Source organism: Pan troglodytes, chromosome 5 (assembly GCF_028858775.2).
Source record: "Pan troglodytes isolate AG18354 chromosome 5, NHGRI_mPanTro3-v2.0_pri, whole genome shotgun sequence".
NCBI lineage: Eukaryota > Metazoa > Chordata > Mammalia > Primates > Hominidae > Pan > Pan troglodytes.
The window spans coordinates 12,826,784-12,852,985 of NC_072403.2; the positions used below are offsets into that span (position 1 = coordinate 12,826,784).

A 26,202-nucleotide genomic window follows, 5' to 3' on the forward strand; every position below is an offset into this window, starting at 1 on the left:
CCCACCACAGTGGTCCATTTGTTAGAATAGATGCACCTACACTGCTAATCATCAGCACCAAAGTTCATCGTTGACATCAGGGTTTACTCTTGGTGCAGTTCATTCTATGGGCTCTGACACGTGTGTCATGACATGGATCCAGCACCGTGATGTCATGCACAGCAGTTTCACCCCCTTAAAAAGCCCTGTACTGTGTGTAGTCATCCCTCCCTCCAGCCAACCCCCGGCAACCACCACCAACCTTTACGCTCTGCATAGTTTTGCCTTTTCCAGAATGCCATATAATTGAAATCATACTGGAATTTCTTTTTAGGGTGATGAAGATGCTCTAAAGTCAATTGTGGTGATAGTTACACAACTCCGTGACTATGCTAATAACCCATTGAATTGTATACTTTAAGTTGGGGAATTGGATGGTATGTGAATTATATCTCAATGAAGCTGTTAAAAATAAATAAATAACAAGAAGACATGTAAGCCCTACCCCATCCCAATATTCTATGTAAATGGTAGACAGTGCACCCAGAGAAGGTGTTCCCACCCACCAGGGAAGTAATTAGTACTTAAATATTGAAGTGGAGCGTGTCCTGTGGGCTACAAAACTTTGGCCACCAGGCTGCTGACATCAGAAACGTGCCTGATGTGTTCAGCCCAGGGCCTGAGATGCAGTGAGGACTCGATAGATATTAACTCTGTTAAACTCTTGTTATAACTGAATCCGTGCCACCCAGAATCATCTTCCCTCTATCTTTCTAGCTCCTTTGACCATAACACATGCATGCAGAGGCCCACACTATTGAAGTCTGTGAATTTTAACTCTATTAATTAGTGTATGAAAAAAATTGTATCTTGTTAAAGGACTTTTTTATTTTTATATTTTTTGAGACAGGGTGTCTCTCTGTTGCCCAGGCTGGAGTGCAGTGGCACGATCACAGCTCACTGCAGCCTCAACCTCCTGGGCTCAAGCAATCCACTCTCCTCAGCCTCCTGAGTAACTGGGACTACAGGCATGTAGACCTAAACCCAGCTAATTTTTGTAATTTTTGGTAGAGATGAGGTCTCACTATGTTGCCCAGGCTGGTTTCGAACTCCTGGGCTCAAGCAATCCTCCTGCCTCAACCTCCCGAGTAGCTGGGATTACAGGAACGCATCACCATACCTGTCTAATGTTAAAGGAGTTTTCAAACTGTCAGGGACATCTCATCTGATGGTGGGTGGGGAATGGGCAGGGCACCTTCTCTTTCTCCAGCAGAAATCAGGATAGCTGTAAAGAAGAGTTTCTCAACCTCGGCCTAGAAGATTCTTTATGGTGGGGGCTGTCCTGGGTACTGTGGGGTGTTTGGCAGCATCCCTAGTCTTACCCACTAGATGCAACCCTCCCCCTGCTGTGATAACCAAAGTGGTCATGACCAAATATGTCTCCAGACATTTTTCAATATCCCCTGAGGGGAAACGTCTCTCTCTCTCTCTCTCTCTCTCTCTCTTTCTTCTCCCGCTGCCACACACCTGCTGAGAGCCATGGTGAATTTTCTTTTACTTCTTTAAGATCAGAAGGCAGCAGAAGGTTCTCAGGCAGGTTCCAGGCATAACAGTGACTGCCTCTGTGTTTTCCCGCATCTGCTGGACACCCCTTCACATGGGGCTCCTAGACCCCACTCTTAATACCCTCTTCTGTGCCACCCCTTATATCTGCCCCATCATCAAGGACCCCCAAACAAGCGTACAGCCTCCAGCTTTGATATTCAGAATTCACGTCATCCGTCCCAATCTTTAGACATCTGAGACGTCCACAAAGGCTTGGGCCTGTGTGTGCCTGGGAGGTAGAGACCGGACGCAGGATAGAAGCCCCGCAGGCGGCCACATCTGAGTAGCTCCCAAAGAAAGAGCAGGAAGGGGGAGCCGCCATTTATTGAGCAGCTATTGCATGTATCAGGTTTATGTCAGTAGTTTCTTACACATTATTTCATTGAATTTTCACAATAACTTTGCAAAATATGTATTTTCCCCTTTTCACAAATAAAGGCATTGAGATTCAAAGGGGTTATCGCCAGTTGCCTGATATGTGAAAAAGAATCACTAAAGATAAGATCTGACTATGGAAAAGTTAAATTCATTAGCTTAATTTATATGAAGGGTTTACATTTGTGCTTAATCAATATGCAGCATATGTTGTTTAAATATAATTAATTGTGCTGTAGCAGTAAATTCTGAATGTGGGCATATCTATTCCCAAGTTATCTGCTTCCACCTTTTAAAAGGAAAAAGAAAAACTGGTTGGCAAGTTAATTATTTGTATGTGAGCTTCAGTGCTTCTCACACCCGATGGCAAAGTCAGAATGCTAATTTCCCATCCCTTCTAATCATTATCCCCACAGCGAGGGATGAGCAGGCTCTTTTACTATTGACCTCTTGAGCACTGACCACAGCAGACGTATAAGCAACATTCAAGCTTCCTCCATTGAAGATCAGAACTAGACGATATGGAAGTCTAGGTCCGATATAGTCCATGACTTCGAATTTGAACAAATTGAGGGTAAATGAAGAGGTCAGATCACCTCTCTATATGAACAAACTTTAGTGGATAAAATCCTTAATCCCACAGTGATGTGATGGTAGATGGTAAGTAGTCAATAACCAGATCTCTTGGAGGAAATAAAGCCCTGATGTATATGTAGCATTTGCCAATTCCTGTGGTGTAAATACTCCCACCATGGCCAATTTCAAGCTACCAACGTGACATTCACCAGCATGCAAAATTCATGAAAACTTAACAGTCAGTTCTTACCTGAATGGCAGCCCCGGCTCACCACTGACAGCCCACCTACCATGCACGCAATATTGTATCCAACAGATTTATGTTCACCTGCAAGTGACAGAAAATCCTAAAAGGTAGTGGCTTCACAGAGAAGTATATTTCTCCCTATGTAAAAGAAGTCTAGAGATAGGTAGTCCAGGACCACTATTGCAGTTCCAAATGATTATCGAGAACTTAGTCTTTTCTGGCTCTTAGTTCTACCATCCCTAGGGGACAGCCCTCATCTTTATGGTTTGAAATAGCTGCCCTCCCATTCAAGTTTGAGTAAGCAGAATGGAGGAAGTTGCAGAAGTACATGCCTTCTCTTTCGTAAGGGGGATACTCAGAAACCTCACCAAATATATTTTTAAATGTATTTTCTTTTTTTAGAGACAAGGTCCCACTACGTTGTTTAGGCTGGAGAGCAGTGGCGTGATCATAGATCATAGCTCACTGCAGCCTCAAACTCCTGGGTTCAAGCGATCCTCCTGCCCTGTCAACCTCCAGAGTATCTGGGACTACAGGCACACCCCACCATGCCCAGCTTTACTAAATGTTTTGTTTAGTCCAAGCATAGTCCAAAATATTATGTTTACATTTATATTATAAAGTTACATGGTTCTATCTAGCTGCAAAGAATCCTGGGAAATGGTTTCGGTTGTGTGCCCAACCGAAAGTCAGCACGTTACTGTGTTGAGAGGAGAATGTTGAGGTAGGAACCTAGCTGTTTCTGCCTCAGCTACCATTTATGACTGCTAGGGCTGGGCCTTATACCAAGCTCCTCGTTCACACCACTGAAGGTTTTTGTATCACATTCTCAAAGTACAGCAGGACCTGAGAAAATTTCAAGTGAATACAAATGAGCACCTTAAAAACATTTTAAGAGTCATGCATTTATTTTAATATGCAAGAAAAAAGAGTACAGTGAACACGTAGTTTCACAGAGATTTTTGCTTGGGACTAGGCTAAGGTAGATCATGCCAGTTTAAGTTGAAAAGTTATTAAATTCCAGAAAAATATGAAGAAATGGTATAAATGACATGAGAAGATGGCAAAAATTCTAAAGGGGACGTCAGCTGCCTGAGATTAGGGAAACACTCAGATTTGGTGTAGTTTCCCTCAGTTTCCAGAGGAAGAAACTGAGGCTCCAGGGGAGTGACACAACTTGCCCCAGCTCACACGTAATTACGCAGGTAGGTTTGATAACATTGTTCTTGAACAATGATTAATATCTAATATTGGCTGGGCATGGTGGCTCATGCTTGTACTCCTAGCACTTTGAGAGGCCTAGGTGGAAGGATCACTTGAGCCGAGGTGTTTGAGATCAGCCTGGGCAACATGGCAAAACCCTGTCTCTACAAAAAATACAAAAAATTAGCCAGGCATGGTGGAGTGTGCCTGTAATCCCAGCTACTTGGGAGGCTGAGGTGGGAGGATCACCTGAGCCCAGGAGGTGGAGGCTGCAGTGAGCCGAGAGATCACACCACTGCACTCCAGCCTGGGCAGAGTGAGACCCTGTCTCAAATATATGTAAATATAAATCCCTAATATTACATTTGAGAGTAACTATAATGCACCTTCCAGTACTTTTGGTAAAATCCTTTTTTTATACAGATATAAGGCTTAGATATAATCTCTTTTCTATACATATAAACGTAATATTATAATTTCTATAAATACAATTAGAGGCCCAATTTAATAATTAATACTTTTGGACAGCTCTGTGGGATATTTCCAGGAAACCCGATGTCTCTACAGATAATACCTAACGATAGCTACCAGCTAACAAGAGACCTTTTGATGTCCTCTAGGGCTGGATTTCAGCACACACAATGGTGATATTTAGTAAGCATTTCCTAAAAATTAGAACAAATTCTAGGAAATGGAGGACAAACTGGTGAAACTCAGTACATTAGTAACAGCCAGTGACAAGGGTCTAAGGGGAACAATACAAATTTTAGTGCTGTAAATGAGAGGTTCTCGTGTAACTCTATGCAAATTTGTGCCAAAATATATGTAAATTTATGCCAAAAAAGTCTCAACCCCTGGGGTAGGGGAATATACATATGTGCATATGTATATTTTCTTTTTTAACCAGACTGTAATTCTGTTGTTTGTCATGGTTTCCTGGTATGTGACCTCACTAGCATGCCTTTCACAGAGAGCTAATTCAAACATCAGTAAGATCCAGCATCTGAAGCCACCAGTAGGGTCTGAGTGACCAGGAGACCACAGGCTGTTGGAGGTCTCAGAAACTCTGGACAAGGTCCCTGGCAGTGAAGCCTCTAAACTCAGAGATGAGTAACAAAGCAAGGTCCAGAATCAATCAGCTGTGTCTGTGAGCTTCTTTAAATGCAGACAGATGCCTTCTATCTGTCCAGGTTGTTTGTGGGCCATTCTGTTGGGAGGAGAGAAAGGGATGAGATAAGCGTTCAAGGTTCCTTGGCCTCCAAGAGTGGCTGAAGCCTCCAGATAGACTTGCTCGTCACTGGGATAGATATGCTACCAGGGTACCCCCCGGCGGGTAGAGGAAGGTGATGTGGTGGGGGTAAGGGTGGGACAGAGGAAGAGGCGAATATTTCTGTTTCTAGTTAACACTTTGTGTCTACTATATCATTATAGAAAAAAAATGCAGACTTAAAACAGCCTAAACTAATTATGAGTGGGGAATTTGTAAAATGATATGATGCTGCGTGGCCTCTGAATAGTGCCCTGCTGTATTTCTCCATGTGACAAGTTATAAATAAAGCCCAAACCTAACCATCAAACTTGAAGAAAAAGTGGGGAGGAGAAAAGCTGCTGTTCATCTCTGAAACCCACCCCTGTGCACATGCAAAACAGATGAGTTCAGAGAGCCCCAACTCAACATCATCTCTTCATAATGCAAATCTGAAAATGGCTTCCAGATGGAATCCGAGATACATAGCTTATCATTATATCAGGGAGCAGGCCCACTTTTGACCACATCCAAATGAACCACTGATCCACAGCATCTATGCATGGGCAAGTTTGGCTTTTTCAGTTGGCCTGGAACATTCTTAGACCTGCCACTGTGGTTCCTGGGCTCTCCCCTGGGTTCATTGCTGAGATGACATTGACCAATAATAGGACCAGGCAATGTTTCAGGCAGGCCCATGACAACCCCTAACCTCCTCAGTCCCGTGGCAACATCCCTCCTGTTCACCTTCCTCATTTTATTTTTTCCAGGCTGGCCAAATGGGACACGCAATGACATCAAAACATGACGGGGTCTCCCGAGGGTTAGGCTTCCTCCCTTCCTCTCAAAGCCTCAAACTGCAGTACACTCTGTGTGGTGGTAGCCTCGGCTGGTAAGTAGAGCTGAAAATGTAAGAGGGTGAGTATTGGAAAGCATGTAAGTTAGGATTAGATTTGGCTGCAAGTGACAGAAGGTCCAAAATGACAGTGGCCTAAACAATAAAGGCATTTATCGACCTCTCAAATGAAACCACACTGGAGGTAGACAGTCCATGGTTCATAAGGAGGCTTCACAAAGTGTCAGGGACTCTCCAAGTTGTTTCTCCAATTTTCTTAGCACAGAGCGTCCAGAGCTTGTCCAAGACAGCTGCTTAAATTCTGTTTAATAGCATCGTGTCCATATTCCAGCCAATGATGCGGCAGATTGTTTTTAATAATGGTCCTCCAACTAATCACGCCTCCTTGTTTTAAAGCCCTTTGCAATGTCAATGACACTGTCTATTCTTCCATCAAGATGTGGGGTCTAGTTCCTCACCCTTGAATCCAGTTTGGCCAGTAGAATTTGACAGAAGTGGCATTGTATAAATTACAGAGCCTAGTCCTTAAGCAATCTTGAAGCTTCCTCTCTCTCCCTCTTGAAACCCTGAGGCTGCCATGTTGTGATAAGGTGCATGTGGCTTTGGGAGAAGGAGACACTTCCCAGAGAAGAACTGAGGAGCCCCCGCTGGCAGACATGTGGATGAGGCCATCTTAGATCCAACAGCAGCTGGGATATCAGGCAAGACTGGCGTGAGAAACCTCCCAGATTTCCCAGCTACAGAATCACAAAAAGTAATAAATTGTAGTGCTTTTAGCCACTAATTATAGAAGTGACTTGGTACACAACAACAGATAACTGAAAGCAAGCAACTAGCAGGAGAAGCAAAGAAAAGACAAAAAGCACTGTCTTTTAAGCAGCTCTCCCTTTGGCTGTCATGTAACATGGCTGTTGATATCTTTGGGGCTACAATCCGCTGCGAGGGAAATACAATCTTTCTCCTCGGCAGCCTGGTGCCCAGTTACCACCAAGGGCATGGAGGACTAAGAAAAAGGTGACATTAGGTTACGCAGCTGTCACTTAATGAGAGAGGGGGAGGATTAGGAAACAACAAATAAACAGCACTTTCCCATGAATAGCACAGATGTTAAGTTAGAAAGCTGTGGCCGGGCGCGGTGGCTCACGCCTGTAATTCCAGCACTTTGGGAGGCCGAGGCGGGTGGATCACCTGAGGTCAGGAGTTCGAGACCAGACTGGCCAACATGGTGAAACCCTGTCTCTACCAAAAATACAAAAATTAGCTGAGTGTGGTGGTGCACTTCTGTAATCCTAGCTACTTGGGAGGCTGAGGCAGGAGAATGGCTTGAACCCGGGAAGCAGAGGTTGCAGTGAGCCAAGATTGCACCACTGCACTCCAGCCTGGCAACACAGCAAGACTCCATCTCAAAAAAAAAAAAAAGAGAGAGAGAGAGAGAAAGAAAGGAAAGAAAGAAAGAGGTGTAACCGTCTTTTCCTTTTTTTTTTTTAATTTTAAAACATTTTTTTAAATAGAGACAAGGTCTCGCTATGTTGCCTCGGCTATCTTTGAACTCTTGGCCTCAAGGAATCCTCCCTCCTCAGCCTCACAAAATGCTGGGATTACAGGAATGAGCTACTGTGCCTGGCCTTTATCATTATTATATTATTATGATAGTTTTTTTTTAATCTTTTCCCTCTTAAACTTGAATTCTCCCAGCTCATAATAAGAGAAGGCAAATGAGAACACCTCCCAAAAATATGCTACCCTTCTGAGATATAAAAATAACTATGATTTACCAGCCTGAGGAAGGGAGGGGGGAAGAAAGCTGTAACTGACCTGTGGAGGTCAAGGGTGCTGGTGATGGGACCAGCCTCCTCAGTCTACAGTGAAATCACACAGGCACTTAAGTGACTCATAAGGAAGCATCTCTGAACTGTAGTCTGGTAGACTCTGAAATGAGGCAACAAGTGGTATTATTGGAATCCTTCTCTTGCTCGTTAAAACTCTGATGAATTCTCAGCTGTCTTTAAGGGTTTGGATTTCATTCATAGTGCACGAGAGAGTGAACTGGAAGAACTCTAGAGATCTCTTCAAGTCCTTCACTTCCATGAAATAGAAAAGGCCTTTTGCTGTGTGTTTGTGCAGGACTCCCACGTGCCTGGCACACTCCTGGGCCCTTGGGGGAAATAGGAAAGAAGGATATGACAAAGTACCTGCCCTCAAAGAGCTTACGATCTATAGAAAGCAATTTCTATGGCCCCTCAGTACACAAGCCCCAGGGAAGTTTCTGGGAGCTGCTGAACAGTTTTCTCCAATTCTGCTGCATATAGGTGAGTTGTGATCATGGGTGAGGCTCTCTCCTTTATTAAGAAATGCCAGCCAAGGCCAGGCACGGTGGCTCACGCCTGTAATCCCAGCACTCTGGGAGTCCAAGGCAGAAGGATCGCTTGAGGCTGGCCTGGGCAACATAATGAGTCCTCATCTCTATTTTTAAAAAAAGTCCCGAGGATATATGTAAATTTTAAGAACTTTTTTTATCTTAAAAAGGGAAAACGAGAAAAAGAAAAAAAAAAAAGAGAAATGCCTTCCCTCTTCATGATTCCTCTTTACTCTAATAATCTTCCAACTCACTGGGCACCCCCTAACTTTGGGTTCTTGAAGACTTTCCGGGAGACACAGCTTGGTTAGTCTTAAGAGAATCAACTCGCAGATTCTCATCTTCCACATGCACTCTTTCTTAAGGCGGTTGGACTGAGAAGGTGCCCTGGAGTTCCTTCATGATAGCCTGTCTCCCACTTTAGACAAGAGAGGCCCCCTTTCTGCTCTCCCATGTCTGACTCCAATTCATCATCCCATGATGGGGAAACTCCAGGGCAGCAAAAAAAAAGGAAGCCCCCTTTGATGATAACAGCCCCATCAACTCAGAGTGTTCTGGAGATTTCCCTGGCATTATATATTTGCTTGTTTATTTGTTAAAGGAACACCCATTATTAAAATTTGGGTATTTGGGAATAGTCTAAATTCAGTTATATGGTAGAGGGAAGTGAAAAACAGCTTTTCATCCACAAAGTCACCTCTTATTCTTCCTAATTGTGTGTGTGTGTGTGTGTCTGTGTGTGTTTGTGTGATACAGACAGAGACAGAGAGAGAGAAAGGAAGGGAGGAAGAAAGAAAACTTATCACTCACTAGGGTTAGTATTATGATAGCAAATTAAGGGAAACTTTGTAAGAATTATTGAATGCTAAAAAAGACTCTTTCCTCACTTTTTTAAACATAAAAAATTCTTTGCAGCTCTTCTTAAAACTCATCCCAAGGAGGTGTCATTAGCTGCAAAGAAAAGCACATTCAAATAAAGCCTGATATTTACTAATGCTGGTCATTTTTACCATAACTCAATTTTTTTCACAACTTCTAAAATTTTCAAGATACATTAGCTAAAGCCCCAGATTAAAGATTCATGTGATTTCTTGAAAAAATGCTCATCATCACTGGTCATCAGAGAAATGCAAATCAAAACCACAATGAGATACCATCTGACACCAGTTAGAATGGCGATCATTAAAAAGTCAGGAAACAACAGATGCTGGAGAGGATGTGGAGAAAAAGGAACACTTTTACACTGTTGGTGGGAGTGTAAATTAATTCAACCATTGTGGAAGACAGTGTGGTGATTTCTCAAGAATCTAGAACTAGAAACACCATTTGACCCAGCGATCCCATTAGTGGGTATATACCCAAAGGATTATAAATCATGCTGCTATGAAGACACATGCACACGTATGTTTATTGCAGCACTATTCACAATAGCAAAGACTTGGAACCAACCCAAATGTCCATCAATGATAGACTGGATAAAGAAAATGTGGCACATATACACCACGGAATACTATGCAGCCATAAAAAAGGATGAGTTCATGTCCTTTGCAGGAACATGGATGAAGCTGGAAACCATCATTCTGAGCAAACTATCACAAGGACAGGAAACCAAACACTGCATGTTCTCACTCATAGGTGGGAATTGAACAATGAGAACACTTGGACACAGGGAGGGGAATATCACACACTGGGGCCTGTCGTGGGGTGCGGGGCTGGGGCAGGGATAGCATTAGGAGAAATACCCAATGTAAATGACGAGTTAATGGGTGCAGCAAACCAGCATGGCACATGTATACCTATGTAACAAACCTGCACGTTGTGCATATGTACCCTAGAGCTTAAAGTATAATAATAAAAAAAAATTCATGTGATTTCTTTCAGATTTGATATGTTGTTGAATAGGATAATTATCAAATTATAACATTAAAACCTAATTCTGAGATGGGCGGATCATTTGAGGTCAGGAGTTTGAGACCAGCCTAACCAACATGGTGAAACCCCATCTCTACTAAAAATACAAAATAATTAGCGGGGCATGGTGGTGCATGCCTGTAGTCCCAGTTACTCCAGAGGCTGAGGCAGGAAAATCGCTTGCACCCAGGAGGCGGAGGTTGCAGTGAGCCGAGATCACGCCACTGCACTACAGCCTAGGCGACAGAGTGAGACTCCATCTCAAACAAACAAAAAAAAACTTATTCCACTTAGAGTTACCCTTTATCTTACTTTATATTCTCTAAGGTCACTGATATCTTTCCAGTCTTCCTGAAAATACAAGCAAATACTGATACAGATGCTATTTTCTTACACAAAATATAACCAGCTATATATACTCAATGCTTTTTGCTTTTGTCTCTTCACGGCATTTTCTGGAAAGCTTGCCAGGTCTGTGCCCTGCTCCTTTGCCCTGCTGTGTAGTATTTGTGTGTGGGATGTTCACGGATTACCCAGTCCTCTAAAGACGACGCTTGGGTTGCTTCCAGGCTTCTGCTCCTGCAAGAGATGCTGCCGTGAATAACTGCTCACGTACATCCTTCCATACGTGTGCAGACGCCTCTGGAGGATCAGTTCCCAGAAGCACCACCCCACCTTTTATTGCTAGCAAACTGTTAATCACCCACTGACACCCATGGCTCAGAGAGCCAGACATGAGGAGAGGCATGTCCAGAGAGGCACAGGAAATGCAGCTGCATCTGCCTTCTTTACTCAACTGTGAGCATCTTAGGAGTCTGGACCCCTTCTTATCTAACTTTGTATCCCCATGAATAACTCAATAAATAAACAAATGAACAGATGGTATTCAAACTTAGGCTTCTTAAGAAACTGAGAAAGACAACCTCTAAGCAGAGAAGGGTACTCTTTCTCTAGGTACTGATTACTGCTTACTGCTATGAAGTTTATGTTTCTGCACAATCTAGGAACTCATAACCAGAACAGGAAAGTTATTCAGAACACAGAGCAAACCCCAGCGACCCATTCTTCTAGACACAGTTGATTCCTCAACCCCATGCCTTACAGTAGATTGTCTGAAGAAAATACCTTGGCTGCCTATGCATAAACTGCATTTTGACGACTCTTACATGGTTTCTTTTTGTGTTCTGGGACATTAATGGAAGTCATCAAATGAAAACAAAATAAGGGAAAACATATTTGGTAAAACCCTATAGTTTTGGAGAGGCAGAGTATGAGGAAAACTCTTTAGTATGGAGAGGCAGAGTATGAGGAAATGAACGTGTAAATGGTTTGCCAAGAGGTGTGGTGACTCACGCCTGTAATCCCAGCACTTTGGGAGGCCGAGGTGGGTGGATCACTTGAGGTCAGGAGTTCGAGATCAGCCTGGCCAACATGGTGAAACCTCGTCTCTACTAAAAACACAAAAATTAGCTTGGCACGGTGACAGGCGCATGTAATCCCAACAACTGGGAAGGCTGAGGTAGAAGAATCGCTTGAACCCAGGAGGCAGAGGTTGCAGTGAGTCAAGATCGTGCCACTGCACTCCAGCCTAGGCAATAGTGTGAAAGTCTGTCTTAAGAAAAAGAAAATGTGGATGGTGCCTACATGATGATCGTCACTAACATGTATCAAATCTTTGCTATGTATAGACCACTGTTCTATGTCTTTAAACAAATTTATTCTCTTATTTAATCTGCTCCTCCAAAAACAAAAAACAAAAAAACAAAAAAAACCTAACCAAACAAAAACTACACAGTTGTTACTATTATTATTCCCAGTTTCTCAGTTTGGAAACTGAAGCACAGAAATGTTAAGAAACTTGTCCAAAGACACACAGCACTTAGCAAGTAGTGGAGTTGGGATTTGAAGCCAAGCAATGCTGTTTCTTCTCGTGTGTGTGTGTGTGTGTGTGTGTGTGTGTGTGTATTTACTTTCCATGGTACATTAGGTAGAAATGGGTTCATTTGTAAGTTTCAGAAAACCCAAAAATAACTATAGCTTGTCAGAAATGCAAGTTTGTGCCCAGGCACAGTGGCTCACGCTTGTAATCCCAGCACTTTGGGAGACCAAGGTGGGCAGATCACAAGGTCAGAAGTTCGAGACCAGCCTGGCCAACACAGTGAAACCCCGTCTCTACTAAAAATACAAAAATTAGTTGGGCATGGTGGTGTGCGCCTGTAGTCCTAGCTACTTGGGAGGCTGAAGCAGGAGAATCGCTTGAGCCTGGGAGGCAGAGGTTGCAGTGAGCTGAGATCGTGACACTGCACTCCTGCCTGGGTGACAGAGTGAGACTCCATCTCAAAAAAAAAAAAAAAGAAAGAAAAAGAAATGCAAGTTTATATAGCTTTCACATAAATAGTAACGGTCAGCAGTCCAGGGTTGCAATACTGGCCAAGATCATCAGGAACCCAGGCTTCTTATCAACACAGAGCTTCTACCTCATGGCCCAAAATGGCTACTGAGCTCCAGCTACCACATCCACATTCTAGCCTGCAGCAAGTAGGAAAGAGAAATAAGGACACACCCCCTCTCTTTAATACTACTTCCCAGAAGTTGAACATGGTACTTCTGCTTTTAGTCCATTAGCCGCAGCTTTCCCCTTGACCACGCCTAGTTCCAAGCGAGACCGAGGAAAGAAGCCTTTGCCCTTGAAAGATATGCTAAAAATGTGGGTTATCATTACTGATGAAGCAGTGAAGAACGGGTATTAAAGAGTAACTAGCACAGTCGGCCATACAGTAGTAGAGGAGATGCATTCACGGAACCCCAATGTGAAAAGGCATTTTGAAGAACTCTAGTCAAAGTGCTTATCTGATGCTTAAGTCAATTCCACAGCATTCCTCCCTACCGATTGTCTTCCCCTCCCTACTAAAAAAAGAGAGAGGCTTGAAGCAACCCGTCTGATGTCTGGACATTGCTTCCATCAGTTGAGCTGATATCCAGTTGGTCCTATTTCAGCCCCTTGAGGGCATTCACATTAACTCTCAAATCTAAGTTCTCTCAGACCTAAGAATTCAGAACTAATAATATTTGGAGACATTTATCAAGTCCCACCCCTAGACTCCTCTTCTCCAAATAACCACCCACTGTGCTCTCAAATACCCCTCCTTGTCATCCTCCCAGTGTGCTCACAGCTCTCTGGAGGTGTCCTACCTGGAATCCTGGGAGTGGCTTTACACAATCAGAGGCAGCTTACAGCTCTCAGATAAGATGCATCTATTCACCTACATCTACAGTGGCTTCTCAGAGAGCTTTAAGACTTTTGACAGTTGCTTCACACTTTTAACTCAGAGTGTTTGACACCTACCAAAGCTACAAATCCCCCCAGTGGCCGTTTTTACTGTTGATTTGGGGCTCTGATGCAGAACCTGACATCTCCCTATCTTACCTTCTCCAGTTGATGAGGCCTCTTTATAGGCCTGAACCTATAAAGATAGTTGTAAATCCTGAGTCCATCCATCAACAAACCCTCTGTTCCTCCTACCTCCATCTGCAAGTTTGGTAATAACTCTATGACTTCATCCAGCAGAAGACTGTGAAGGGCAGGGTCACCCCTGAAATCCTCCCTCCGGGTGACATTGATTAATTAAGCAGCTGCTCTGTGGCAACGGTGAAAACTGGTTTGGATGTATGTTGCTGCCATAGCGACATCCAAGCAAGCAGCTAAGAACCCCGAGGCCTTAGCTATTGGCAGCATCTTCTGCCAGAGCTTTCCTTCCACAGGGAGAAGATTCCCAGAGCCCTTAGGAGCCAGGATCTGGCGGTTGGGAGATAGCAGTCATTCATGCATGCATGCATTCATTCATTCATTGTTCATTTGTTAAATATATCTTGAGGTCTTCTAAAGCTAGATGTGCTATGTCCTGAGAATAAAGGTGAACAAGACACAGTGCCTCCCCTCAAGGAGCTTGTCAGTCTAATGGAGAGTAAAATTGCAGACAGAAGGACTCTGTGGAAAGCTCCAGACAGGTCGTGTCACTCCTCTGCTCAATACTCTACAATGGCTCCCATGCTCCTCAGAGTAAAGGTCAAGGTCCTTCCCACAGCCCCGTGGGACCTGGCCACCCCATAGCATTTATCCATCCTCCTGCTCTTTTCCTCCTTTTCTCCTCTCTAGCCACACTGGCCTCATTTCTCCTGCCTTCAGGACTTTGTACCATACCTTTAGATGCCATGCCAAACCATACCATACCATACCATACCATACCATACCTCACCATACCATACCTCTAGACGCTCTTCCCCAAATAGCTAGATGGCTCACTCCCTCCCATCCTGCAAGTCTTTCCCCAAAAGAGGCCTTCTCAGGGAGGCCTTGTCTAGCCACCCCATCTAAAATGTCAACACCCCCAGTATTTCATATCCTCTTCCTGATTTATTTCTTCTTCTCGAGACATGTTCCTCTCTAATATTCTCTACCCTACTTCCTAATCTTGCTTAATTTCTATCTCTGCCCACCAGCATGCAAGCCTCCGAGAGCAGCAGGGAGCTTTGGATTATTTTGGTTTTGTTTTGTTTTTTTGTATTTAGAGCAATTAGTGACTAATACAATATATAGAAGAGGGGGGAAGAGAGGAAGGAAGGAAAGAAGGAAGGAAGCAAATGAAATTTTCAATATAACCTGGCACCATGGAAGCACACAGAAAAGCCTCCTAGCCCAACCTTGGGAAGTCAAGAGGCTTTCCTGAGAACTGTAGAATGAGTCAGAGTTGGCCAGGTAAGGAGCAGACAGAAAGGTAATTCCAGGAAGAGGAAGCAGCACACACCAATGGCCACACCTGCAGGGAGACCTAGGTGCCGTGGGAACTCGGTGGCTGGAAGCTGCATACAGCTGAACGTGGCACAGTGGCGAAAGGAGGGCGGGGGCTGAGTGGAAGAATCCTGCAGACCATGAGAAGGTGTTTGGAATCCATCAAGAGAGCAGAAGGAGGCAGCGGAGCAAGTGGCCAAGTGCCATAACCAGATTTTCCCTGTACAAAGGCCAGAGTGAGGAAAATGGATGGGAGGAGAACAATACTGGAGGCATAGACATCAGTTAGGAAGATGCTTCACTCACTCCACCGAAAGACGCTAATGGATGAATTAGGGCAGGAGTCAGCAAATATTTTCTGTAAAGGGCCAGATAACAAATATCTGGGGCATCTTCGGCTCTGTCTTTTTAGCAAGAAAAGAAGCCATGGGCCGGAGCAGTGGCGTAGGCCTGTAATCCCAGCAATTTGGGAGGCTGAGGTGGGAGAATCACTTGAGCCCAGGAATTCAAGACCAGCCTGGGCAACAGAGCGAGGCCCCATCTCTACAAAAAAATTTGAAAACTAGCCAGATGTGGTAGTACATGCCTGTAGTCCCAGCTACTCAGGAGGCTGAGGTGGGAGGACAGCTTGAGCCCAGGACTTCGAGGCTGCAGTGAGCTGTGGTTGTACCACTACACTCCAGCCTGGGCAACAGAGTGAGACCCTGTCTCAAAAAGAAAAGAAAACAATAAAGAAATCAGCCATGGGCTGGGCACCATGGCTCACGCCTGTAATCCCAACACCTTGGGAGGCTGCGGCAGGTGGGTCTCCTGAGCCCAGGAGTTTGAGACCAGCTTGGGAAACATGATGAGACACCATCTCTCCAAAAAAAAAAAAAAAAAAAAAATTGCCAGGCATGGTGGCGCATGCCTGTAGTCCCACCTACTCAGGAAGCTGAAGTAGGAGGATCGCTTGAGACCTGGGAGATTGAGGCTACAGTGAGCCGAGATCGCAGCACTGCATTCCAGCCTGGGTGACACAGAGACCCCATCTCAAAAAACAAATCAGCCTTGGATGGTATACAAATGAATGAACATAGCCGTGTTCCAATAAAACTTTATTTACAAACCAGTCAGCAGACAGATCAGGCCTAAGAGCCATAGTTTACTGACTCCTGAATTAGGGGGTAATAAAGAGAAATCCATGTATTGAAAGAATGTTTAAGAGCTACAACTAGTAGAGCTTAGTGATTAATTGGCTTTGGGAAGCAGTCAAGGAGGTACCAGTGGCTGAAACAATCAGCACCCATGCCCATGAGTAGAGGCTGACCATGAGTCGCTCGGAGAATCTCTGTATCTTCCTATTTCCAAGAAATCAGTGAAAAGTTGTGCAACTTTTTTAGTGTAATGTTAAAAAAAATTCTTCTATATGTGGGATAAAATTGTCACAATGCATAAGAGGATACATAATAAAATCTCAATTTTCTTCTCCCTTGATCCCCGCTTCCCAGTTCCCCTGCTTGCCACCGTGCCACATTCAACTTCATGCAGCCTCCAAGGGCACCAAGTTTCCATGGCATCCACATCTCCTCCAGGTACAGGAATTGGCTTTCTCTCTGCCTCTTACCTGGCTGACTGTGACTTGTGTGTTCCAGGGAAGAATGGCCTAAATTGCAGTGAGGGAGAGAAAAGGATCCCCCTGCAGCCCTTAGGCCCAGGCGGGTCTGGGGCCTGCCTTGAATTATAGGGATCACACCCCTCTAGGCCTGAGAGCCGCTGAACGGCCCTATTAGTGTTTTCCTGCCCGGAAATGTTTCCCTCCTCCAGCCTCCTCTGCCAGGTCTTCTACAAGGTGCCCTGTACCTTTCCTTTCACCCGACTCCTCGCCAGGTCAGATAAAGCTGGGAGCAGGAGGCTCCTCGAGCCCCACTGAGAATCAGAAAATATCAGGGGGGGTGTGTGTGTGCTGGTGGGGCGGTTGCCAAACTATGCCTGGAGGTGACAGCGGTGATGCCAGGACACGGGGGCTGATCTTGGGTCTTCACAGGGAGGGAGAAGTGCCAAATTCTCCAAAAGTGCGCATCAGGCAGTGAGGTTAAAAATAACAATAAAATAAATAAGCCAGGCATGGTGGCTCACACTTGTAATCCCAGCACTTTGGGAGCCTGAGGTAGGAGGATCACTTGAGCCCAGGAGTTCATGACCAGCCTGGGCAACAGAGCGACGCCCCATCTTTAAAATAACATTACATTAAATTAATAAAACAGAATAAAATCAATTCAAAAAATAAACATAAATTTAAAATTAAATGAAATAAAATGCCAAGTGGCCAGCGGTGGGCCTCAGCGTGTGGGGCAGGCAGGCAGGAGAGTGGCGGGAAGAGGGACTGCTCCTTCTGAGCACAGTCTCCAGAAGTGGCTCCTTGTCAACAATTGTAAAGGTCACATGCTGACGCGACAGTTGCTGAGGCTGTGATGCAAACGCACGCAGAAAGTGTTGTGCAAGCAGGCTCTGGAGACCCGCAGGCTCCTGGGCAGAGGGCTGCCTTCCGTGTGGGCTTGCCCCTCGCCACACCTGGCCAGGAGCCTCCCCCAGCCCCGTGACCCTTGTGTCAGAGCCTGGCCAGATGACAGACAGCCTGGGGTGCAGGCGAGACCCACTGAACTGGTAGCTGAGGACAGGTCCAGGCCCAGTGGCTGGGGGACTTCTCAGAGCAGGTACCACAACAGCTACCCAAGGACTCAGGACTTTTCTCCCACAGCCAGACTTGGTGATTGCATGAAGGAGCCCAGCCTCGGATGACCTTTCCCCGTGACAAGGCACTAGGAGAGCACAGACCTCCCCACACAAACAGTAAGTCAGCATGTGGTTAAAAATGTAAATGTGCACTACAGAGTTTAAAATATATCAACTGAAGGAGTAAAACCAGACTGTCTGCTTGTCTTGGATTCATTTTGTGCTGTACAAGGCTCAAAAGGAACCCAAATTCTGGCTAAAGAGGCCTTTTATGGGAGGCCCCGCCTTGACGGTGACAGGTTGAGACCTATTGCAAACCCGTGGTGGCCTCACCCACCAATTTCCTCTGTGGCTTCTTCCCCCTCCGTGCTCCAGGCTGGCCAGCAAGCAGGCTGGCGGCCGGGGGCACACTAGCTCCAGGCGTGACAGCCAGATGCTTCCTGCACCACCAGGCCTGCTCCGAGGCTGCATCCCAGAAGCCACTCCAGGCAGGCAGGGTTTCTTCCCAACATCTTGGGAAACAGAACTTACACATTACCCCCAGCACACACACAGTACCTAGAACACTCTGGCTTCAATGCCACGCCCATCTCTGTCTGTGTCTACACTGTTTGGGGTTGATTGATAAGGCCCCAAATGCATTCCCACCAAGAGCTCGTTTTGCAGACTTATCATATCACACCACACCAGGGGCACGTGCACGTTTTAGAACATGGTATCCTAGAGGTGACAGTGCCCTACCCCAGTGTTCATTCTTTGTTTATTTGTTCAAACTCCACGTGCATCCAACTGGCTTTCAGTAACACACAAGAGCTCAGGTAACAAGAAGAGAACTGTACCCGGATGATGAACTGGAACATCCACCCCCATCTTCCCTTCCTCCACCCCAGGCCATGTGCTTCACAGTCACGCAGGGGAGCTTCTGGAATGGACAGTGTTCCTGGTGTTGACTGTAGCCTTGGGCCTCTGAGAAGCTGAAGCAGTGTTGGGCGGAGACAGCTTCAGGGTCACCAGGCCCAGCTAGAACTCCAGGCTGACCTCAGGGCAACGTCCGGCATCAAGATGAGCTCCTGGGGCCTGAGACCCCACAGATGGAGGACGCTGGGCCACCTGGTGGGGCTCCTTCAGCAGGAGAGGAAAGCAGGCCAAGGCCAGAGGCAGCTGCTGTCTGAAGATGGGAGGGAGGCGTGCAGGCCTGGCTCCAGCCCACAGTGCGCAGCAAACTCCAGCCTGCTAGACGCAGATGCAATTGGAGCCAAGCGCACCTTGATACCTCCAAGACGTGACCCCTTACCAGGCCCTAAACAAACCTTGTTGACAGAGCCAGACCACCCCTATTTGAATCAGCTGCGTGGCCACGTGCCTGTCATTTGGTCTCTCTGTCCCCATTTCTACAATGTTAAACAGGAAAGTGAAACCCATGGGCCAGCGGCCGCATGCAGGAGAGCTGGCACCGTCAGCCATGGCTGTGGTGACTCCCTGGGCCTTAAGCGAGAAAAGAGCTCACACACCCAAATTCAGCACCTTCTTTCCTGTTCTCCTTTGAAGGAAACACTCTTCATATAAAAAGACGGGAAAAGAAACTCGAGACTTTTTCTTCTTTTGGGAGGGTCTCCAATTTAGAATCAGCATATCAATATTCTCTCTAAACCAATGCTTCTATTAAGGCAGAGTAAATGGGAAGAGAAATTCCATGGCGTGCATCTAGCTTGTCACTGCAAAGTGATTCACACACACACTCACACTTTCACACACACGTGCACCTCTGATTGAAGCATTGCTGCTGAACTGAAGAGACACCGCTATGTAACCTCTGTTTTTCAATTAAGTGCAAAAAGCCAATTCTTAATCTATGCAATAAACTTAAGTACAAGTGTAGTTGAAAGCAATGATGCCACAAAAGACCAGGTCACAGACTGACTGGGGGCTGCACTCAACTTGTAAGCCTCTTGCCTCACTCCTCTGGCAGCTACAAGTCCTAAAAAATGTCAAATCTGCATTGTCCACTTGTTAGTACTGACTAAGCAGTCAAATATGCTGCCACACTGTGTGACACTCCAAAAGCCACAAGGATGTACTCGCCCTTAGAGCATTAACATAAAACATAATTAAGAACGCCTTGGGGCCGGGTGTGGTGGCTCACACCTGTAATCCCAGCACTTTGGGAGGCTGAGGCTGGCGGATCACGAGGTCAGGAGATGGAGACCATCCTGGCTAACACGGTGAAACCCCATCTCTACTAAAAATACAAAAAAAATGAGCCAGGAGTGGTGGCGCGTGTCTGTAGTCCCAGCTACTCAGGAGGCTGAGGCAGGAGAATGGCATGAACCCGGGAGGCGGAGCTTACAGTGAGTCGAGACCGCACCACTGCACCCCAGCCTGGGTGACACAGCGAGACTCCATCTCCAAAAAAAACAAAAACAAAAACAAAAAAAAAACTTTGGCCGGGCGTGGTGGCTCACGCCTGTAATCCCAGCACTTTAGGAGGCTGAGGCAAGCGGATCACGAGGTCAGGAGTTCGAGACCAGCCTGGTAAACATGGTGAAACTGCATCTCTACTAAAAATACAACAACAACAAAAAATTAGCTGGACATGGTGGTGGGTGTCTGTAATCCCAGCTACTCGGGAGGTTGAGGCGGGAGAATCATTTGAACCCAGGAGGTGGATGTTGCAGTGAGCCTAGATCGCACCATTGCACTCCAGCCTGGGAGACAGGGCGAGACTCCGTCTCAAAAAAAAAAAAAAAAAATGCATTAAAAGCAAGAAAATTTTGACACATGCTACAACATGGATGGACCTTGAGAACATTATGCTAAGATAAGCCAGACACAAAAGGACAGATACGGAATGATTCTGCTTACAGGAGATACCTAGAATCATCACATCCGTAGAAACAAAGTAGAAGTGTGGTCATCAGGGGCTGGAAGGAGAAGGGAAAAGGGACTCGGTGTTCAATTGGCACAAAGCTCCAGTCTTGCAAAATGAAAAGAATTCTGGAGATGGATGGTGGTGGTGTTAGCACGACAATGTGAATGTGCTTAATGCTGCTAAACTGCCAGTGCTCATGCCCGCAGTCCCAGCAACTCGGGAGGCTGAGGTGGGAGGATCACTTAAGTGCAGGAGGTCAAGGCTGCAGTGAGCTGTGAGCGTGCCACTGCACTTGAGCCAGTAAGACTCTGTCTCTAAAAAAAACAAACTGCTACACTGTACACTTAAAAATGGTTAAGATAGTAAGTGGGGTTTTTTAAATTTTTATTTTTGAGAAGGAGTGTCACCCAGGCTGGAATGCAGTGGCGCAATCTTGGCTCACTGCAACCTCCGCCTCCCAGGTTCAAGGGGTTCTCCTGCCTCAGCCTCCCAAGTAGCTGGGATTACAGGCATGCGCCACCACACCCAGCTAATTTTTGTATTTTTAGTAGAGAGAGGGTTTCGCCATGTTGGCCAGGCTGGTCTCGAACTCCTGACCTCAGGTGATCCACCCGCCTCGGCCTCCCAAAGTTCTGGGATTACAGGTGTGAGACACCACGCCCGGCCAGTAAGTTTTACGTTATATGCACTTTACCATAGTTTTTAAAAGAGAAAATAAATTAGAACAAATAATCCCATGAATCCGAAGGCACCACAGAGGTGCCTTCAGAGATTCCAGCTACAGATCAGTTGGGAAAACAGTGCCCAGCCTAGGTCTTCAACAGTGGGGAACTGGTTGCAAAGACGTTGGAGTTGCTGAAAAGTCAAACAGGGGCAGTGAGGCAACCCAGAAAGAAATAACAGGAAGAAGTTTAGAAGTTTCTACCCACTCTGGGCTTGGAAAGGGGATGTTATCTGAACCCGAATCCTGCACTATCTGGTAGGAATTGGAAGGATGGAGGGAAGGGCCACCCAGCCACAGAGGACCAGTGCCAAGGACCCTGACCAGGCTGCAGAGAGACAGAGAAACGCCCTGAATCTCCTGTCCCCTAGCCCTTCGGTTTATCTTCACTGACTCCCTGGGTGGAGGCCAGCCAGAAGCCAGGAGCAAGGGGACCTGGGAAATGTAGTTCTCAGAAGACAGAGCCCTGCAGTCCAAAGCAGAGCAGGGCAATCCAGGAAAACGACCACCACAGCAGTGCAGCCACAGCAGCTGGGGTCGTCCCCCACTCAGAAGGGATCTTTCCACTTTTGTTTGGCATTTCTGCTTCCCTGGTATTTCCATTTTAGATGCCCCATAAGCAAACTAATTAAATTCGAAGTTTCATAGAAGAGAAACTTTTTAATTAGCCTGGAAATCTCACACTTGGGGCCTGTCCATCACTTCTGAATCCCCCAAGCAGATTTGCGTCCTCTGACTCCCCTCGCCAGACTGAGCATCTCACAGCCAACACCTGCTCTGCAAGGCAGGCTGTGCTAGGCAGGTGTGCGATGCTGGGGACACAGAGAGAGCTGGATTCCACCTGGCTGCTGGGGGAGGAGGCAGCGGCACAACAGGTTCCCACATCACCTGGAGAGCAGGCGCGTTACTTCCTCCAGCAGGGCTGGGCTTCCAGGTACAAGAGACCAGAAGTCACTGTGGTCCAACGGGCTGAGCCGTAGATTAGGAACTCAATTGTTCTTTGTTTAAATCCAGCTGAGACACCCAACCTTGCGTGACCTTGAGCCAAACACAACTCTTAGGAGGTAACCTGCTTTACAAGATGAGAAAGACACGAGTAAAAACATCAGCAGACTCTGGAAGGTAAATGAACAATCCTGATAACGCCCAGCCCTTCCCCCGAGGCGGGCTTTTAAGCATGATCTTGCTTGTCCTTGAAATCACCCTTGTGAAGGCAGGGAGAGGGAGGACCATTATCTCCATCTTACAGAGAGAGAAACCAGGCACTGAAAATAGACAGCAACCCGCACAGCGGGTCATGCTGGCATTAGACTCAAGGCCACACGAGTGTTGGCCCTGACCTGTTTCTTCTGCCCCATGGAGGAGCAGTTATTTCCTTAGCCCAGGGGCCCCAGTGACTCAAGGAAGGTCTGGAGGGAGACACTGTTTTTAGGTCTAAAAAAGGGAGAGAAAACAAAAGAGAAGAAGAAGGAGCAAAAGAAAAAGGGAAGGAGGGAAAGCAGAGATAAAGATAGGACCTGGAAGGGGCAGGGTAGACACTAACAGGTTGCCAGGACTCTTAATGACAGCACATGTGAGAACCTGGCTTGGCAAGCTCAGTTTTACCAGCCTTAAAGGCTTCCATGCCCTTCCATCATCACCCAGCATTACTGGAAATTCACTGGGGTTATACATTCAGAAGAATACACAGCCACTCCCCTTCATTTCTGAGCAGGGGTAGCTCCCATATCCGCCAGCCTTTTTCCTCCCCTCAGGGCCCGGTTTACGACACTTCAAGTTTTGTTCTGTTGTCAGGTGCTGTTGTGTAAGGTGGGAGAACAGATACTCCTGTGGGTGTGCTTGAGCTGAAACACATTTATCTAAATCTGAGCAGCAGGTGCTTTCACACACAGGAAGAGTGGTATCTGGTACCTTCCTGTAGGGCTGCGAGGGTCCTCGCCTTTCTGCCCACAGCAGCAGATCTGGGCCCACGTCGAAGACAAGCCCTCACTGCACTTGGGCAGCTATAATTTACCAGGCACGTCAAGGGTTGGGAAAGCTGTGACTAACGAGTCTAGCTTGTGCAATACTCATCCTCTTACCTCTCTCTCACCATCACATCCCCAGCCCCACTAAAAAGTAGGATTCTGGCTGAGTCTTTGGCTAAGATGACAAATGGCAGCCCCTCTTGTTGAGACATCCTAACTCACACCGCTGGATCCGGAAGATGCACACAAACTCCACTTTTGCTAGCTTGCAGCCCCAAGGGTGTTCCAGAAAGTAGACCTTTATAACAGAACAGCTTCCTGGACTACAGGCATTGCTGTATCACTGCATCCAGGCCATAATTCTGATTGCCCCCTGTAAACCGGGAAACTCACTCCTCAGGATGCCCACCTTGCTGTTTGCCATCATGGAAATGCACTGAAGTGGCTCACCTACATTGTTACAGATAAACCACGGGCCACAGTTGCAGCACTCTTCTCAGGGTGTGGAGGGGAAATGACATCTATTCTTTGATTAATGTTGTCTCTCTCTGTCCCCAGAGTCAGTAAACAAACAAGCTGTCCTTGGAGCAAGCAAGCGCTTCCCTTTCGGCATCTCCCCCTCTCTGAGCGGCAGCCCTGCAAGTGAGGCCAATAGCCGTCCCTCAGCTGTGTACAGGACAGGCATTCTTGGACCTCAGAGTCCTGCAGTAGCATTTTGAGGACGCCAAGTTATTGATGGGGACAGGTGCTCATAATTCAGCATAACCCACCCCAGCCGTGTTTCACTTTTTCTGGAAACCTCTTGATTTAGGAATGAAAGCCCCTGGCTCCCCCTGGGCTGGGCTGGCCAGTAAACATCTCAGTCTGAGTTTGCCGAGGTGGGTTGCTAAATTTAATTGCCAGTTTCCACACCATGTGATGGTGTGTGACAGGCCAGCTCACCCTGTGAGTTAGCCAAGGGGTTTTAAATAAATGCTTTCTGACGGAAAGGATGATAAAGGTTCCTATTATTCACCAGTGAGCCTGGAGACTGAGCTGGTCCGGTTTTTACGACTGAGGCACAGCAATGTCAATCTCATGCTCTCTGTCACTACTTCCCACTGTGGCTTGACTAGGACAGCCTTAAGGGGCCTACAGAAAGAGCTCCAGCCGGGTAGTCAGGAGACCTTTGCCAGCCCGATCCGTCCAAGGTTTCTGTGACCTTGGAAGGCAAATAGCTCTACGGGCCAGCGTCAGCCTCTGCGTCTGCAGAGAGGAGTGCTTCACAGGTCATGCTTGGGGCTTTCAGGAAGCATGTAATAGATATGCAAAGGCATTGCTGTTGGTGAAACATCCGCGGAACACCGGGCAACAAACCACTAAAAGCAGCATTTTGCTTGCTCCGATCCTTTAAAATATCGATGGAGATAAACCGATGCTGCTATTTGTGTTTTCCTTGACTATTTCCTTACGAAGCCCTGCAGTCACCGAATGCTCACTCAACCTTCCTTCAAAAGTGATTCAACGTGTGGCCTGAGAAACGGCAGCATCAGCCTCACCTGGGCGTTGGTGAGAACGGCAGCATCTTGGCCTCTCCTGCTGAATCAGAGCGCGCTGCTTAACACGCTCCCGGGTGACTCGTACGTAGTCAGTGCTGGGAAGCGCTGGTCTACAGTCATGTTTCTCAAGCTTGAATGCACATCCGAATCCCCCGGAAGGCTTGCTAAAACCTTGCTGGGCCCCACCCCCACGTTTCTGATTCAGCAGGTGTGGGTCGGGGTCCCCGAACTTGCATTTTTAGAAAGTTTTCTGGTGATGGTGATGCCTCTGGTCCAGGACCACACTTTGAGAACTTCTGGTCTTTCTTGAGCAGCTGTTTAGTGACACCTTCATTCCCACGTCACTAAGGGTGCATAACGTCTCTTCGTTATGTACTCTGGCTTCCTCAATCCCTGGAATTACTGTGGTATCCTCGTGATATGTCTTCATTTCTTCCTCTTTAATCATCCTTGATCTCCCCCTTGATTTCAATATGAGTTTATCTCTCTTTCATTAGGAAGCTCTAGACACAGAAAACCAGACAGCTCGGTGCTGTGCAAAAATGGGAGGATTTCATGAAAATCCTACTTTTTTCTCCCATGTAGTTGTTTTAAAATTCCACTTGTTTTTTGTTTGTTTGTTTGAGATGGAGTCTCTCTCTGTCGCCCAGGCTGGAGTGCAGTGGCGCAATCTCCGCTCACTGCAACCTCCACATCCCGGGTTCAAGCAACTCCCCTGCCTCAGCTTCCTGAGTAGCTGGGATTACAAGCGCCCGCCCAGCTAATTTTTGCATTTTTAGTGGAGATGGGGTTTTGCCATGTTGACCAGGCTGATCTCAAACTCCTGACCTCGGGTGATCCACCCACCTTGGCCTCCAAAAATGCTGGGATTCTAGGCATGAGCCACTGTGCCCAGCCCAAATTCCACTTGTTTCTTTTTTTCAGCCAGAGTTACACACTGCTGGCCCATAAGGAACTTGTTACGATGTGACTACTACAGAATAACCAAATCGATTTGCTGCAGTACAATTTTTTTTATTTTTAAACCGCACAAGCAATATAGTGACACATTGGATTAAAGCAATCAACACTGGGCCGGGCACAGTGACTCACGCCTATAATCCCAGCACTTTGAGACACCAAGGCGGGTGGTTCGCATGAGCCCAGGAGTTTGAGACCAGCCTGGGCAACATGGAAAAACCCCATCTCTACAATAAAATACAAAAATTAGCCTGGTGTGGTGGCGTGCACCTGTGGCCTCAGCTACTCG

At 46.4% G+C, this 26,202-nt stretch overlaps 1 long non-coding RNA gene across 1 annotated transcript; it reads left to right on the plus strand.

Moving 5' to 3' along the window:
* Window positions 1–17,609: 17,609 nt before the first annotated feature.
* LOC104006707 (uncharacterized) lies at window positions 17,610–24,366 on the plus strand. The gene is made up of 3 exons (XR_001718658.1): window positions 17,610–17,975; window positions 22,463–22,570; window positions 23,974–24,366. It is a non-coding gene; the product is annotated as an uncharacterized LOC104006707 (long non-coding RNA).
* Window positions 24,367–26,202: the final 1,836 nt, after the last annotated feature.